General features: G+C 28.2%; 1 protein-coding gene across 1 annotated transcript in view; it reads right to left on the bottom strand.

Annotated features, from left to right (window-relative positions):
* The window catches only part of geko, a 73440-nt gene that overhangs the window by 17622 nt on the left and 41711 nt on the right, over nt 1-14107 (bottom strand). The window lies entirely within an intron of this gene.

Below are 14107 nucleotides of genomic sequence, written 5' to 3'. Positions count from 1 at the left end.
AAACACCTTATAAGAGATACAAGGGCGGGTCAGATGGACCAATATATTCCAAAACCATTATTTAGTTCATCATGATACGTATAATCTGTTGACCAGATTAGTGATCTTTGGAGACCATAACTCCTCTTTTTTTTTTAGACTACATACCAACATCCTTGCTACAGAGTAGATGTTGTATGTGAAAACTAAGCCATTCCCTTACAATTGTCATTTCCATTTAATTATTTCAAAACCACAAAAGTCAGAGAAAAAAGAAAACCCATGGCCACGAATTGATATGTATATACGACAACTTTCTATCAAATGTCAAGAAATTTTCACTTAGTACATCCTAATTTCTACATACATAAATTTTTTTATGAAGAATATAAACCAGAAAACAAACTATCGTCGTTATGTGTAATAGTTTTATTTTCATTAAAACGTGTGAAAGATTATTAGTTGGCAATCTGCAATTAATTGTAGGAATAGTCGAGATGGCACAAAAAAGGTTACACAAAATTAAAGGAAAAACTATTAGTAACCAATGTTTGCCTCACTGACATCGCCTTTAAAGTTTGCGGTGCGGCATACTTTGCGGCTAGGAAAAAATTACAATATTTCCAAAATAAGGTCCTAAGAAATTTTCATTTGTAAGAAATATCCGATCGCACTAAGAACTACAAATGAAATCATCAGTTGACTTCATTAAAAAACGGTTCATAAAATTCCTCTCCCAGTTACCGGCAGTTAATGGAGCAGTAACTTATAACTTGTGAAATCCAACCTCATCCCGAAGACTGAAGTCCAGGCTGCTACAAGACATCCTGTTATAAATTGTTTATTTATATATTTTTATTACTACTTCTCTCTCCGTCGTTTTTTCAAGTTACTTTTTTTCCCCTCATTAAAAGTCAGTTATTTATTTCATTAAATCTATAAATGCCATTGTTTTAGTTATTAACTTTTTTTTTCTCTCCCACTTCTTAAGAATTATTATTTTTATTTATTTATTTTATTTTATTGTTTATAATTTTTTTATAACTCATCGTTATTATTCACAAATGTTCAGTATTTATTGCGTTGTAAATAGTTAGGGTATTCTTTTACATTACCTATACCCTCCCCATAACCAATTGTTAACCAAAATAAAAATTTAAAAAATCGAAGCTATATTAACCATGCAAGGCCACCAGACCTATTTGGTATTGATTAAAAATATATGGAAAATGTTTTGGCTCACGTTTATGAGCTTCATCATGAATAAATTGAGAACAAGATGCTAGGCTTTATATTCGAATATAATTAGGAAATTGAATACAAAAAGATATTAAAAATATATAAACATAAGGAACGAAGTAAAATAAAATAATATAAATAAAAATGGATAAAAGAACAGTAATTCGATTGAATTCAATCATTCTATCATATATTCTATCATATATCATTCTATCATATCAAGGTTTATCTATATTCTTTTAGTGTACTTCGTTCCTTTTTTTTTTTTATATATAGATTTTTATACAACTTTCTATGTACATTCTCATTGCCTTATCATACTTTGCAAAATTTGTAACTTATTTTTATTTAGCCCTGATCAAGCACTTGCGAAGTAGGGCGAAATGCTGGTTACTATCTATTCTATGTAGTAGCAATAAATTCCCAAATTTAGACCATCGATTCCAGTTTTAACTCAATTACATCTAATTACTATGAATCGTTAAAAAAATAAAAACATGTTTTTAAATTATTTTAAAATGTTTACATTTATAGACAAACGTCTGTTCTAATTGTAAATTCCACAGCACAATTAAACGACACCTTTAAAAAAATATACCCTCAACATAAAGACCAAGTATCCTATGGTTATATATTTCAGATGATGACCCTAACGAATTATAGTGGCAATTAATTCTAACATTCGTCGATAGGTAACACCTCATAGCTACCGAAATCGCATTTTGAAGGGCTTCCTACTTTGTAAATTACTATGTTTTTAGTGCCAAGCGATTTTGAATAAGCTATTATCTAAATTCAGCTTCGTAATTCGTAAGTCACAGTTACAATTAAGGCGAATTAAGATATAATCTGTAGGTTATTAATTGTAGAGTAATTACCAATCTGAATACTAGTATATAATTCAATTTAATTGTCAGAGCATAGGAAAAGGGTTATAATTACCTTCTGTGATGCCTGTCAATACTCAAAAATAAGAATATAAAACAATTCTTTGTGCAATGATTATTGTTTATAATTTATACAATTAAAATTGTATCACTTCTTTTAACCCTAACTAAAAAAATTAAATAGCACAATTAAAAAAGAAAATGTTAAAATGTATTATTAATACCACAAATTTAATAATTAATATATTTTCGGCATATGAAGACATCCGCAATGGCACATTTATCATACTAAAATACATAATCCAAAAAATAAAAATAAAGAAATTAACACTTTTAGTGATAAAATGAGATTTTTATTGGTCATTTATAAAAATGATATCATTTGCAATATTGATACCGTCTGATATAACAAAAATCTGTGAGGACTCAACAATTATTATACTGTAATATTAATAGTAGTCGAGTCCTTGCAGATTTTAAATATACATTCTATTATATCCACAAATATAAAGATAAATTTATTGATCAATATTTACAGTGATATTAGACTATTGATATAAAAAGTTCAAATAATTGCTAGAAGGAAGATGGTTCAGATGCGATCACAATAACTCAAATAGTAATAAAAATATTTATTGCAATCCAACGTTTTCCAGGACTTCCCCATGGCTAAAAAAGATACAAACAACTAAAACAATGTAACAAAGCAAGAAAATAGATAAGATGAAATAAATGCAAACTAAGGTATGGCTAAATATGATTTTGAATGTGTGAAAATTTCTATAAATACGAACAAAGTAAATTTAAATAAATAAAAATAAACAGTGAAAATTATAAATAAGAATTACAAAAGGTATTAGACAATTCATTTCATTTTTATGAACACCCTTATATCACATTATTTATCACAATAAAGGTTAATCAATAACTTTTTTTTTCTTGTTATTACTACTTTGTTATTTTTTATATTCTAATATTTGTTATATAAGTGAATTTGTTGATAAAATGAAATAAGGGTTGTGAAATGGAGGGGAAAGAAAAAAAAAAAAAAGGAATAAATTGAAAAGCTTGTATTTAGTTTGTAGACAGATATTAATTGTAAAATAATACTGTGGGAAAAAAAAAAAATGTTAGCTGTCTATTATATTGTATCATATCAAAAAATGTAATTTATAAATTTATATATGTCCGATCACGGATTGATCAGTAAGCTGTGTAATGTAGCAACCCCATGTATTTGGGCAGCATGATTGAATAAATTTCTTTCTCTGTGTGTAGAATAATTTTTAAGTCTTTGTAGAGTTGTGCTTGAGGATGGCTTAATAGGCCGATACCTTATGAATTCATTTATAAATTTGTGGTGAAGTAAGAGTAAAGAGCGCACTTAATAAAAGATAACTTTAATATTTATTTTATTTTATTCATAAACCTACATTCTCATTAAATTAACTAATAATTGAAGCAAATATTTTATCCAATGAATGATGTAGGACAAAATAGAAGATAAAGAATTTTTTTTTTAGTTTATTTATTCTGGTTTAATTTTTATTGATTAATAACTGATTTATAATAATTTCCTCATGATTAGTAACTATTCAGTTTTTTAAAATATTTGATTTTTTTTTTTAGTTTTGTGTGAAAAAATATGATTTTTTATTATTCCATTATTTAGTGTCAAACATTGATTGTATACGACGAAACATAGGTTTTGTACGATTTTCAGTAATGTTTTGAGGTTTTTTCACGTACTTTTATTGGGAAAACGTTTATTCCGTGATGCTTATCTTTATTTTGACAGGTTATCACATATACCAAATATCTAGAAATAATGGAAAGTGTTTTTCATCCTATTAATTTATTATATACAGTGTAAGAAATTTATGGTAGGACGCGCACATAATTTTTAATTTTTTTAACAAATTTTAATAACATTTTTACACACCATACTACTTCGAGAAGAATTGTTTGTTAAGTACTCTGGATTAACTCTATTTGGTAATAGGATTAACTGAATGTGGTAATAGGATTAACTCTATTTGATAATATGATTAACTATTTGATAATAGGATTACCTCTATTTGATAATAGGATTAATTCTATTAACTCTATTTGATAATAGGATTAACTCTATTTGATAATATGGTTAACTTAATTTGATAATAGGATTAACTCTATTTGATAATAAGATTAAACTCTATTAACTCTGTTTGATGAAGGTTAAAATAAAAAAAATTGAGATAAAAATTGCGGATCTTTTTCAAAAAATATATTTATTTTACATCTCCAGACAGGAGAGACTGCATAACATGTTGAAGTTAATTATTTTATTTAATAATTACCATGCAAAGGAAAATTATATAAAATGTATAATGAATGCCGAAGGTTCGGGCTTCAGGTGTCTTTTTACGCCTCATGCTGGTTATTTTCTAAGTCTTTTTGTCATAGAAATAAACTACACACCGATGAGCGTCCTGCAGCTTTTCATTTTATGTTCTTTTTCCTTCCGAACGGCGGACACTAGAAATTGAATTAATAAATATGCAAAAAAAGTGGAAAAACTGGACCTCGGTAACACCTGTTGTATTTTATTGAGTATACTTTGCTGTAGCGCCTAAAAATAAATAGTAGAAGCTTAAGTGCTATTGAAAAATAATGTATAAATGAATACATTTGATTTAACTATTTACTCTTTTGTAAACACCTAAGATGATTGTTTATTTTCTTGTTTCTTTAAATTTGAAATAGATATTATTATAATTATAAAAAAAATTTAATAATGGTTAGCACTTTTGGTCTACGTCCTTCATCGTTACCTTCTTTTACATCCTTAATCCTAGTCGTCTTTCATTAAAATACGTCTTTAGTGTAGGTTTCGGAGTCAAAATTTTCTGCAAAACATCTAAGACCAATGGAGAATCTAGGGCACTTTACTTTGTAAGGAGGTATTGTCTCTTTTTCAATTGTTACACAAGGTAGTGTAGTCACTAAATAGTCGACCATAGTGTACAAGAGTCGTGACCCCTTTGTCAATTTGTAGTTTACGTAACGGAGTTTAAATTTGCTGCCTAAAAATTAAGGTTAGAAATCTAACACTTTACTCACTGAATTAACATTGGTAGAATCAAACTTATAATTCAAATAATCTTTTTTTCAAATGTAGTGCGGACTCATTCAGATATTATAGATATATTTTTTCGGGTGTAATATTGACAACCCCCACTTTGCAAGTGTTTGTAAAGTGTTCCTGATAGGTCACAGTGATGGGCAAAAATTATCTATAGTTGCAACTAATAGCTAAAATTTTTATGGCGACGATATTTATTTATAAATGGTTTATTCATGAATAAGAGTCGTATCCATGGCAATTTTAGCTATTAGTTGCAACTATAGATAATTTTTGCCCATCACTGTGACAGATACAAAATGATTTTTAAAAGAAAATATTTTTCAGTATTTAGCCCTGATTAAACCCCCTATAGTGGAGACAAGCGTTGTTTACTAATGAATAGTTTTTCTGCTATTTTGCGTTTGCGCTAGCTTCCTACAATTCCTGTGGAATGGTTAGTTTCCAAGAGTATTGTAATTACTTTTCTAATCTAGATGATGAAAAACGATAAATAAATAAAATGTCTCTAATTTCATTAATCCAAGTTGAGGTGCCATCTATTGAATTATTGAAATTTATTATTTATTAAAAATTTACACTTTATCAACTCGGCAATATTTCTTATCGATTCTGTTTTTTTTATTATATATATAATCTGATAAATTTCAATAAATGTTGTTTTATTTATAAATCAATGATAATGGAACATGCCAATTTGTCACTTTTTGTTTTACAGTTGTTCTAGTTATTGGCAGGCCAATCTTTGTTTTTAAATATCAAGAGTTTGTTGCCAAGAATCGTTTCAAAAATGGTACCATTTGTTGCTTATAACAGGCTTACAGCAGACGCCAATTTGAAACGGTTGTAGTCAACAAATTTTTAATATTTAAAGTTAGGTTTGTCAATAACTGGCATTCATTCCGAAACAGACATTAATGTTTTTCGTAATGGTACTAGGTACACTTCATAAGTAATAAATAAAAAAAAAAAGTTATCTCATAAAATTACCATGTATTCTCATAAAAGATTTTTTCCCCTTTACCTGAGCATATTTCAGTTAAAAAAATAATCTTTTTTTTCTTAATAAATTGAAGAAGTTTAAGACTTAAAAATAGGTCATCCTTTATTTTTCCTTACAAAATTACCTCAGAAAACAAATATATAATAATAGTGAAAAAATCACAAATAAATCTGTTAATGTTGGTTTTACAGTCTTTAGGAAATATATATACTTGGACATTTTTTATTTTTAAGTGAATGACAAATAAAACAGTGTATATGATATTAATATTTATGGATGGTGCATCCATATGGCTTCCTGCACAAACATACCACACAACCGTGAATCTAGAAAGGGTGTTGGGTGTTTGTTAGAAGAAAAACATCTGTTGCCTTTTCATGTAAAGGCATGATTCTCATATGGAGAATTCTGTATTTTGCCAGCTAAACATAAACGTCATAAATCAGATGCCGAGGAATACTGGCCAAAGTATTGAACAGAATTTTGAAGTAATTAGTCGTACTTCTTGAAGGCAAAGAATAGATCATGTAAGGAACCTTATTCTAATCAATTTAGCGGTAGAAATTAAGAATAAAACGTTATCCCTAATATTATCGCATCGATATGCAAATAAGGGTTATATTCGAGGCTGTTGAATAAGTTAGATAGAAAAAACAAAAAAAAACAAGCGGTGTATTTTGATGATAATAGTTCATGCATACCAAATATCAAACGGGTGTTGAATTCGAAAATGGCGAACAGCATATGCTACAGAAGAGAAAATGGCGCTTGAGACGTTTAGAAATTAAATAAGCGTTTGAATCAATATTGTTAGAAAAATGAATTAATATTGCAAGAAAAAGAAAGGGGTACAATTTTGAAAACTTAATTTATTATTTAAAGTTAAGCATAAACGTTTTAAAAGAACTTTTAAAATCGAGATTAAACAACAAAGGTTCAACAAGAACTAATATCGAAAGTACCTTTGAATACACATTTTTGATAAAAGTTCTTCACATATTTTTCCAAAATTGTAATAGTTATTATAATAACTATAACAAATAACAGAGGTTTAGGAGTTAGAACATTTTAAATATTAATACTACTAAAGTGCGAACAGTAATAAAATTAATTAATTTAATATAAAACAAGTGAAGTTATTTATTTAAATTTTAGTATTAGGTTTATTAAATTTTATTTTTGTAATGATTTACGACATTATAAGGGGAAAATAAAAAGAATTTTTCACGGGTCCTTAAAATTGTTGAAAAAAGTATGCCTGATGTAATTAAAACAAAATACCACAACCATAGATATTTACGATAACTACGAAAACAGTTTTAAATAAGAAAATGGCCGAAAATAGGTTGTTTCGTCTTAAGTACCGTCTGGGGTGTGCCAAAATATTTCTGATTCGTAAGCGTTACGAAATTCAAGAATAAAGTCTTTACAAGTTTTTCTTCTCAATTGTTAATATTAATTACTCTATTTGTTTATCACAAGGCACAGTGGTATGAACATATGTGGTTATGTTTAAAAATTATTTTAATTTTAATTTAAATGAAATCAAAGGAAAGAATTTGGAAGGGATCCAGGAATTGTTAGGTGATTAATCACCTCTTAAGAGGTAAATAAAATCAGTAAATGAATCTATACTTATTCCTATAATTGCCGAAAATCCCATAATTAAGCCACTCTGCTTCTTAATTCTTTAATTGAATTTTAGAATTTAAATAAAATCATTTAGCCGTTATTAATCAAGCCAATAGAATATTAAATAAACTTAGAAAAATATAAAACATTGGAAGAACTATACAAAAATGTATGTAATATAAACAATTTATTTTGTATATAAATATTAAGTCGTTATATTCATAGTAGAAAATATGGTGCGGTGGGCGCATCACACAATTTTCATGTACCATTCGTGATGCAAGAGAGATCGGGTGGGCTCTTGACTTTTCCGTTCGAATAGGATGAATCATTTTTTCCCTTTTTTCTCCTTTAGTTATTCTTAAAAATCTTTATAATTTTGTATTTATCTATTGTTTATTATTACTGACAATGAGCACTATTTTTTTCAGATAAACAAAAAGGTACTACTATAGAAGATGATTTTTAAAACTTTTATCATTTAAGGCCTCCCAGAAATGAAATCAAAACTGTATTAAATGAGTATAAGACCTATCTAATATGAAAGGCCATTTGGTTTTATATTGACATGACGAATTTAATCAAAATTATTTCCGAGAATATCGAAATTAAGTGCGAAAAATCGATTCTATAAACTAGAACTTCCAGTCAGTCGATTTTATCGAAAAAGTTGCTGTCAAATCTTAGGATCGGAATATTTTCCATTACTATTACGTTTATAGGTAAGTGATTGACTTGTTAATTCGTGGGATAGGTCTCAAAAGTACAAGTTATTTTAAATTGATTGAAGCTCTTTTGGTTCCCATCATGGTTTTTGGTAGAAGGAAAGCAACTCAAAACAATATTTTGGGCTTAATAGTTGGACTGAACTCACGTTATATCAAACTCTTCTATTCAACGAGCCATCTTGTATTTAAGATCTACTGAATTAGACTTTGAAAACTTGATTTTCCATTAGGAAAAAATTAATTTCGTAATAAGTACCCATATTGTTCTTCTCCGGTTTTTTGGCCTAAGAAAACTTCTCAACATTTGAATTAATTGGTTAATATTTTTTTTTAAGTTTAGGGAATAATATTGTCATAAATTTTAAAATTGGGTAAAATGATTATGGATTATAGAACAGATTGTCAGGACATCCCTCAATTACAATAAACATCAACAATTCTATAACCTACCTTGAAAGCTTGAAAAAGGTTAACTATTATGAAACCCTTCCTATGGCAATCAAAGATATAAAATTGTTTCACAACTTATCTAGGGAATCTTACCCTTCTCTTTTTACTTCCAAATGGTTTCACTACCTGATAACTATAAAAAGCTGGGTGTGGTTTCGTTTATTTTTTGTTGTTATTTTATCCCCAGTTATTCTTTATATTTGCCATTTCGGAAAGCTATATATCAACTTTAGGATTAGTGGGTAATGATGTAACATTGTATGCTATAATCAGTTCGAAAAAAAAAAATATTTTGAAATGAATAAGAAATATAAATTTTTATTTTTATTCGGATAACTTATACTATTTATCTCCACTAATTAATTTTTGTCTTTGCAAAAAAATTTCAACATCGCATACCGAAACTAATAAGAAATAAATTACTGCTGCAGCAATTTCCTCATACAGTAATGATTACTGATATTAAACATAATTACTCTCCCGTTAGATTTTTCATTAAATGATTCGTCTCATTACATGAAGTAGAATGAGATAAAAATAAATTTAATAAATGATAATTGCGATTATGATAAATTTCATTTTATTATTTTCTTTTGTGGCTTAATTATTTTCAGCAAACTTGGGTTTATGAACTAATCGATATATATAGATAATTTTTTCTGCTGTGCAAAGATTTGAAATAGGTTCATAATCTTTGAATGAGATCATGTGACTTGATTCACGTCGATGATACGAAATTTTAATAAATACAAGTAATTAAATACACTAATGAGATTTATATACTACATAATACTAATAAATACTAATGAAATATATACATACACACTTAGACAGTCATTAATATTAGTCATCAACTATTACAATTGCCGACCTTTTTTTTTTTTGAGACTAATCCTTATTTCCGAAATTTTATTCCGAATTTTTTTTTTTACAATCTATATAATAAAACCTAACTGTACTTGTCTGCAATCTCTCTTTTAAAAACTCATTGAGCACTGTATCCCCAAAGACAGTGCCTAATGAAGTTGAAATTATCAATAATACTCTAAATGCGCTTTAAAATTGGGTTTTAAAAAATTATAAATAAATTTACGAGTTTTCTTTCTTGGGTGTATCAGTCCAACAAGGATATATGGGATGTTTGTTGTTTATATGTTAGAGATCCAAAAATTGGCAAGATGGAGGCGATGAACACAATCAACAATGGCTGCTAGAATGAACCTTTCTATTAACCCCTCAAAGATTGACGTATCTGGTGGAATGGTTGTCAATCTTTAGTTACTATTGAAATCTATTTGAACTAAAAAAATGATGTATTTAATAATACATTTTAATAATGGTGTATTAGTTTTATTTGTGTACATTATTACGTGTTATAAAACAGCTAAGAACTGCAAAAAACGGACTTCATTGGAGATTTTCTAGATAAATGGGTTAGAATTACATCACGCTCCATCTGTTTTAACCGTAAGGAACATTTTATAATAAGATTTTAAAAAAATAAAAGAAAAACTACTAGGGTATGTTCTGCTGTGAACCCTCTCTGGAGCAGGAAGGTTTCGATATGTGACCAAAATTAACAGTTAATTATCGTGGGTAAAAAAACAGCTAATTCAATGTTTCTGAGTTCATAATAGTCAGAGATAATGTTCCATAATAATAGCTAGAATTTATTTCGGATTAGTTTCGAAAATATTATAATGAATCAACTAAACCACTTAAAATAAAATAAACTACATTAAATAGAGTTGGAAAATGTAACCATTCCCAACGTGATAGAAAGTAATTAAATAGATTATTTTCATTTAAATTGTGTTGTTTACCAACATTCAGATACATGTAAGTATATTTCGTAGAAATGTTAACGTGTTTAGCCACCAAATTAATCACAAGGCATTATCAAAATTATAACGTTAGATCTAATTACAGGGTGTTTCTGAATAAAGTAATTATTATTAACTGCTGTTCTGTATACGGTATAATAACAACTATGCAAAGTTGGCAACTATACGCCATTAACTAGGAGAGGGGGATAATAAATTCTAAGCTATGCCCAAAATGGCGCCCGATATGCATTGCCAGTGCACACACCAGGTGCAGTTCTAGCTAATGGATGGGACATATGTCAGGTAGCCAGGTAAAAATTATAATTTGCATACAACAGTTAGTTGGAAAATGGTGGGCTCTTGCCCGGAACAATTAACTGTCGCCATGTTGAGAATGCGCGCTTACCTTTCGAGCTGTTAAAATTGCTTTGGTGTGCTTGTGTGAATTTCTTCACCGCCTGCAATCTCCCAATCTCTGGCCAGCATATCACGTACTTCCATTTCGTAGTTCCATTCATGTTCCGTCCTTGCACCCGTTGTCCTAACGATAGAACTGAAGAAAGAGGACTTAGAAAGCGAGCGTGGGCTGAACACACGACGCACAAAAGGACATTGAGGGAAAGTAATCTGATGGGTCTAGCGGAAATAAGAAAATATTGTCTCTGAAGAAAAGAAGGTGGTTATGATTGTGGTCGTAAAGGTGTTAAAAAGTTTCTCGACCACAGGGCCAGATATTCGTAAGCAACATTATTTGGTTACTGAAAAGCAGAACTGTTATATGAGACAACAACCACCGTGACTTGTCATTCAAATAAACTTTAAAAAAAGAATTTTTTTATACGAATGTTTTACGAGTTTCCTTAAGCCAATAAACCTATTTACATAAATATGAAACTTTTCCGCTGACATGCTACTACGCAATTGTATTCTTTCAGACCATAGTGAAAAATATTCTATTTGAAATAATTATTCATCAGTAATAGAGATTATAATAATGATCATAATCGGGATTGATTTTTATTTTATGTGCAGGAAATTTTTCATCCGAAAAATTCAACTATATTATTATTGAATTTTTAATTCATTATATTAGCTTCAGAGTTAATTACTTGAGATGTAATATTGTAATATTACTTTCGATAAAGGCAAGCTTTTTTACCTACAGCTGATCATATTACTAGAAATAAAACATTTCTAATTTGTATATGCATATTTTCATAAGGTACAGCCGTTTCCAAGGTACGTGTTTTGAAATTGGTAAAATGCTGTGGTGTTACGGCCGTCATTCTGGTATGAAATTTGGAACATAATTGTTCCTTAATTCCTAAATATAATTTTTTAGATTTTTTTTTTTATAAGCTAGAGGAAGTCAGATTCGCTTTTAGTATCCTTGAAAACCAGATTCAAATTTTTATCAAAATAAAAATTATTTTACCTGCCCTCAATTTCACCTTATGTAGGCAACACATTTCTAGCTGGACAAAATTATTTTATTATCAGTTTATATGTTTTTGAGAACGATTATTTCGAAACAAAAATCAAAAACAACAATTTTTTTGCATACTGTATTAATTTTCCAAATATAAGCGAAAAATAGTAGTTGAAATTGGTCATAGCTTACAATTATTCCCAACTTTTCTACTACAGTGAAATGGAAATGGAAAATAATATTTTCATTTCATTTTAGAATTATATTTTATGTTTGACAATTTCCAATTTGATTTAAGGACAGGATTATGGAATAAACCTCTGACTGTTTGACATTTTCATTATCTGGACATTAACTGTTGACAGTGCACCCTACCGAAGCTTTCACCATCAATTGAATAACATTGAATTATTCGTCAAATGAGTGCCTAGTATTATAAATTCTGTCCAGTAATACAGTCTAAAAATAGGTGGTGTAAAAAAAAAATGTTTTTACTAAATTGATTAATAAATTTAATGAAACAATAACTATGACTGACGTAGCAATAGCATGGAAACGGCTCTTCTAAAATCTTTCGAAACAAATCTAGAGCTTCAAATTTAGCACCAAATAGTTTTTTTAAATATCAGTGTCCTATAAATAACTTCCTAAATCCACTACTCTCAATTGAAAGTTTTATTATATTAACATTTGATACGTTATGTTAATAAGTTCAAAAATTATAGTATTGAATATACTATAATCATTTCTGATTAAGTGGAAAATAATTTCGGAAAAAAACTGGAATTTTCAGGGAACTTCTTTAAGCCATTTTGCTCACAGGCCCCCTCCTGTTTCTATCATAGATACCTTGTCACGTGGGCATTTCATATTTATTCAAAACGTGTCTTGGTCAAGATGGAGCATATTTTCAGAGAAAGTCTAAATATTGCAAATTAAAGTTCAGATAGGTATAGTTTCCAATCCAAAGAATTTGCGTCTATCTGCGAAATAAAGCCAACCTGAACCGAAAAAGAGACGAACTCCCAATAACGAAAAACAGTACCCATAAATTATTTATTAGATTTTAGTGAAATCAGTGTTAATATTTTTTTTTTTTTAAGAATTTTTTTTTGTGGAAATTACGACTTTAGAGGAATTAAATCACAATATCTTTATAAATAAAAATGTATTTTTTTCAAAATGTTTGGTGACTAAAAATGGGTACTAATGATTGTAAAAATTGTTTATTGTTTCATTTATATCAGTGAAATGTAACTGTAAGGTACATTGATGCGTAACATCGAACTGTTTCATAAACACTTGTCTTTCTGAAAGGCAAAATAGAGTGTAAATAAACAAAGAAATGCATGAATAGTAAGACAAAGTTCTTTAAAAATAATATGTATGTATATTACTAGAGGCCTAAAGAAGGGAGGGAAGAGTTCGAAATACATTTGTTTTATTCCATTGTTTTATTGTATTGTTAAAATTAAATCAACATTTCATCGACAGTATCTATTGTTTGGAATTGACAACAATCAAAATACTTTTTCTAAATAAATAAAATAAAATAATAAAAAGTTGGATAAGTACCTACACGAAATTTAGGGATTAATTATTTTTATTCATAGAATTTTGCATTATAGGCATTTTGTTTTAGTTCAATATGATTTTAATGTAAAACATCTCTTAATTTTTTTATTTTACCAGACTTGGCTTAAATGTATTTATTTTATTTTGACAATGTATATTTTTTTATGTTTACTAGGTATTTATTTTTAACTTAATTTTCTTTATTATATCGATTTCTGATTTTTTTAATATATAA

Source organism: Halyomorpha halys, unplaced genomic scaffold (assembly GCF_000696795.3).
Source record: "Halyomorpha halys isolate HHAL.00 unplaced genomic scaffold, Hhal_1.1 Scaffold1012.1, whole genome shotgun sequence".
Lineage (NCBI taxonomy): Eukaryota > Metazoa > Arthropoda > Insecta > Hemiptera > Pentatomidae > Halyomorpha > Halyomorpha halys.
The sequence above is the reverse complement of the archived record's forward strand: the minus strand, read 5'-3'. Positions and strand labels throughout refer to the sequence as shown.